Source organism: Ahaetulla prasina, chromosome 6, assembly GCF_028640845.1.
Source record: "Ahaetulla prasina isolate Xishuangbanna chromosome 6, ASM2864084v1, whole genome shotgun sequence".
Lineage (NCBI taxonomy): Eukaryota > Metazoa > Chordata > Lepidosauria > Squamata > Colubridae > Ahaetulla > Ahaetulla prasina.
The window spans coordinates 61,754,881-61,759,954 of NC_080544.1; positions in this window are offsets into that span (position 1 = coordinate 61,754,881).

The following is a 5,074-nucleotide window of genomic DNA, read 5'->3' on the forward strand; positions in this document are numbered from 1 at the left end:
AGGCCGTTCAATCGCAAGAGTCAATTGGCTCTTTCCAGAGCAGCTTGTTTGCCCCCACCTTTTCTTCATGCACCCATTGGTCTGTTCGAACCTGGCAACCGCTTAACGATTTCTCGCGGACTAATAGGAAAGCTGATGAGAAAGGAGAGGCAAGGAACTGTATTGCGCTAAGTTTTCTGGGACTTGTAGTTTTGAGGCGACGTTTATGTGATCAGAAAAAATACCGAGCTTGGAATCGATAGAGGTGGCTGTTGCGTTTTTTAATGAGAGGTGGACATCTGCGATGACAGGACTCCCGTGAAAGTTTTATATACTGAATTTAGGTCACTAGAAATATTTGGGACATAGGAGCACCCTATCCCCAAAGTTAGTATATAGGATTTGTATTGCCCACAAACTATTAGAAAAATTATGAAGCAATGTCTAGTTGAAATTAAAGATTGCCCCATCCCTTTTAACATTTCAAAAGTTACTTAAGACTGAATAAATTAACTTAATTGATTTGTTGGGCTTTACTTATTTTACTTGCATAATTTTGTCTATTGATTAGTATATATTTTACAGTATGAAATTATTGATTTCTTAACTTTTACCATGAATTTTACTGTTCACCTGTAATGAGCCTTTACTGATTTGGCAATGGAAACAGAATGAATAAATAATTCATGCAAAGCAATTGACAATTTTATATGGAATGGAAATGAAGTAACAAGAACATAAATCAACTGACTGGTTAGTTAATTTAGTGCTTTAAATTTAAAATAGCACAGATCATATTTCAATCTGCAGAACATACCTACATAAAGAAAGACCTGTGGATCCAGCTGAAAGTTTAAAAAAAAGTAAACAATGTGGCAGAAGAATTATGCAGATTCGGTAACTTTTTAATATACCATATTGAACATTATTTTGATAAGAGTAGTGTGGCAAAAATTATGACATTCTGGGTAAATAAACTGAAAACTAGAAGTATGGGCTTACTTCTTAATTTGTTAATAAACACAAGAGTTTTATAGTATGGTGTTTGAATAATTAGAAATGTAATCTTTTTAGAAATTTTAAATACTATTTTTTACTATTGACTGTTTCCCTATGCCTATCATTAAGTGCTGTACCTTATGATTCTTGACGTATATATCTTTTCTTTTATGTACATGGAGAACGTATGCACCAAGGCAAATTCCTTGTGTGTCCAATGACACTTGGCCAATAAAGAATTCTATTCTATTCTATTAAAGGAACAAGAAAAATTGAAAGGTGAAAATGAAAATGTAGAAAAATTAAATATGTGCAGTTTAACACTTTTTCTTTATCAAATGCATTAATTTATAAAATGTGTTATTTATTATTTGGTTGCTTTATAAAAGTATAGTTATATAAAATTGAAAAGCATATTTTGTTCAGGCAATTATAAACTAATAAGTGTATTTAATAAAATACACTTATTTTATTTTTAATTTTTTAAAATGGAATTACAAACTGTTGAACCCTAAGAATGTAACATCTCATGTTTACCTGTTTTGTAGAAATGTGGGCAAAAAACAAAACAAAATCATCAACTCTGTAGTAAAACAAAGAAAACTATGTAGTCTAGATTTTTCCACCAATACATCAAACATACCTACAGAAAGTACTACTTTTCAGAATAAAGCTGACCGTTTTGCATCGATTTGCTTAGCTTGTCATCAGCAGCTTCGATTTTGATATTTTTCGGGGACTCTGTAAATTGAAGCTTTGTTTCAGTACCATATTTGCCTTTTACAAAATTATTTCTAGACCATTTTTCACATCTTAAACATTTCACATTATTTAAAAATAATGTATTAGAAAATTTTAATAACCTTTAATTTTTCAGAGAAAAAATGAAAATATTTCAAGAAAAAATATAGGTTGTTTCCAGGTCTTTAGTGAGGCCAGAAGTAAATCTCAGTGAGAAGTAAATTTTAAACTAGGCAGCAATTTAGCACCAGTACCTGGATGAAGCTATCTATCTAGATCCGTTCCAGTCCGGCTTCCGGCCCGGTCATAGTACGGAGACAGCTTTGGTCGCGTTGGTGGATGACCTCTGGAGGGCCAGGGATACGGGTTGTTCCTCTGCCCTGGTCCTATTAGATCTCTCAGCAGCTTTTGATACCATCGACCATGGTATCTTGCTGCACCGGTTGGAGAGTTTGGGAGTGGGAGGCACCGTTTATCGGTGGTTCTTCTCCTATCTCTCCGACCGGTCGCAGACGGTGTTGACAGGGGGGCAGAGATCGACCGCGAGGCGCCTTATTTGGGTGCCTCAGGGGTCGATTCTCTCGCCTCTCCTGTTCAACATCTATATGAAGCCGCTGGGTGAGGTCATCAGTGGTTTCGGGGGGGGGGTTTACCATCTGTACGCTGATGACACTCAGCTGTACTTTTCCACCCCGGACCACCCCAACGAAGCTGTCGAAGTGCTGTCCCGGTGCTTGGAAGCCGTACGGGTCTGGATGGGGAGAAACGGACTCAAGCTCAGTCCCTCCAAGACGGAATGGCTGTGGATGCCGGCACCCCGGTACAGTCAGCTGCAACCGCAGCTGACTGTTGGGGGCGAGTTATTGGCCCCAATGGAAAGGGTGCGCAACTTGGGTGTCCTCCTGGATGGGCGGCTGTCGTTCGATGATCATCTGGCGGCCGTCTCCAGGAGGGCCTTTTACCAAGTACGCTTGGTCCGCCAGTTGCACCCCTTCCTTGACCGGGATGCCTTATGCATGGTCACTCACGCTCTGGTCACATCTCGTTTGGATTATTGCAATGCTCTCTACATGGGGCTGCCCTTGAGGTGCACCCGGAGGCTGCAGCTAGTCCAGAATGCAGCTGCGTGAGTAGTAACGGGAGCCACTCGTTGCTCCCATGTAACACCACTACTACGCAGTCTGCACTGGCTTCCTGTGGTCTTTCGGGTGCGCTTTAAGATTCTGGTTATCACCTTTAAAGCGCTCCATGGCTTAGGGCCCGGGTACTTACGGGACCGCCTGCTGTTACCTCATGCCTCCCACCGACCCATACGCTCACAGAGAGGGTCTTCTCAGGGTGCCGTCCGCCAAACAATGTCGGCTGGCGGCCCCCAGGGGTAGGGCCTTCTCTGTTGGAGCTCCTACGCTTTGGAACGAACTTCCCCCTGGTTTACGCCAAGTGCCTGATCTTTGGACTTTTCGCCGAGCTGAAAACGCATTTATTTATCCAAGCAGGACTGGATTAAAAGTTTTACTTAATTTTAACTGGGGTTAGTTATTAATTTTTAGGTAATGGGGTTTTATCATTTTAATTGTAATTTTAAATTTTGGCCTATTTAAATAAGTTTTTTAATTAATGTTTTACCTTGTATGATATTTATATTTTATCGGGCTGTAAACCGCCCTGAGTCCTTCGGGAGATAGGGCGGTATAAAAATTTGATTAAATAAATAAATAAATGTTCACATTATTTCATTTTGCATCTTTTTTTAAACTGCTTAAGAAAACCATTGAACATTCCATTTGAAAATCATTTTTAACTGACTGAACAAGAAGTCATTTTGAGAAATCAAACTTCCATGGGCATGTCTGCCTACTTAGCAGATGGTAATTTCATACTGATAATTGTTTTTGAGTTTTTAGTATGTTAATTAACAACTAGCATTTCTTTCTGGCTTTTGGGGGAAGGGGTATCTTAAATTTGCCAGAATAGATTTGTTAAATTCCTGTACTTCAGTGTTTCAGATAACCTTTTTTTCTGCTGCATAAATTAACACTGGAGTTAGGTAACCAACATAAATAAATTTCTACCTATCTATCTCCCCCCAACTATACTGATACTTCAATTTTCCTAATATATATTTTAAGAATCAATAAAGACTATACAATCCTAATCCGTAAAAGAAATATTTCAGGTGTCGAATTGCTTTCTGAATATAGCACTTTGATTTTCAGAAACAGGAATACTAAAGCTGGACTCCAGAGCATGATTAAGAATTAATTACTGGCTTAATTTAAGCTTCTGGCTATAAGATCGTCTCCTTGTAGATCACTTTCAAGATTCAAGCGTGTGGATTCTGGCTGGCTTATCAGATGCCCCTATGGATTGAAATGACAAAGTGCTAAAACACAATGCTAAAACAGAAAATAATACTAACAAGACTCTCTGCAAATGTAACCATTGAAAAGTGGATGTACAAACCCCAAACATACTTAGAGTATCCCTTATGGCAGGGGTCCCCAACCCCGAATCCGTGTACCAGCAGCAGTCATTTATTCAATCAATCAATCAATCGTGGCATTACAATGCCTAACAAGCTTGACTACTAGTGAGGGATCATAAGAGTTGTAGTAGTAATATGTGGAGGCTACTAATTACCATTTTTGTCCCAAGCAATTGAAATACATCCAAAAACGGATGTATGTTAAGTGCCACTTATTAAACAAGATGCCCTGCAGAGACATTTCTTTGGAAAGATGAGAAAGAAAAATGTAAAATGCATTCACCAAAATCTTATTATTAGAAAAGGTCCGATAGTACGAAGTTTACAAAACCTTGCAGAACATAAAATCTAAAGATCAGCTGAAAAGAATTGCCCCTTCCTTAGTCACCCTATTACTTCTGAACTTTCTTGTAAACTTCCCTAAAATTAGTCACAGTGGAAAGAGATGGCTTAGACGTCCAGATAGGAACAGGAAAGGCACAAGCTTGGAGTGTCTAGTTTTTATAAGCACATAAGCAGATCTAGTAAATACCTCACATGAGGGATGGAATAGAGAATGCTTACAAGTTTTAATTACAAAGTTTTATTCATATGCAGGATTCACATTTATCAAATAATTTTCTCTATAGGGAAATAGAAACTTCTAGGCTCTATTCCAGCAAGTTTTTGCTTTAAACAAAATTGGAAGCAGCTTCTGTTTGGAGTATAGTCAGATTCAATTAAGAAAATAAAAAGCTTGATTGCTTCCAAGCTTAATTAAGAAAAACACAAGCAGATGGATAAATGTGCAGATTTTACTCTTATGGGGGAAGCAAAGTGCTGCCGCAGAAAAATTCTGATAATTCAAAATTGCAAAATATATACCCTTGA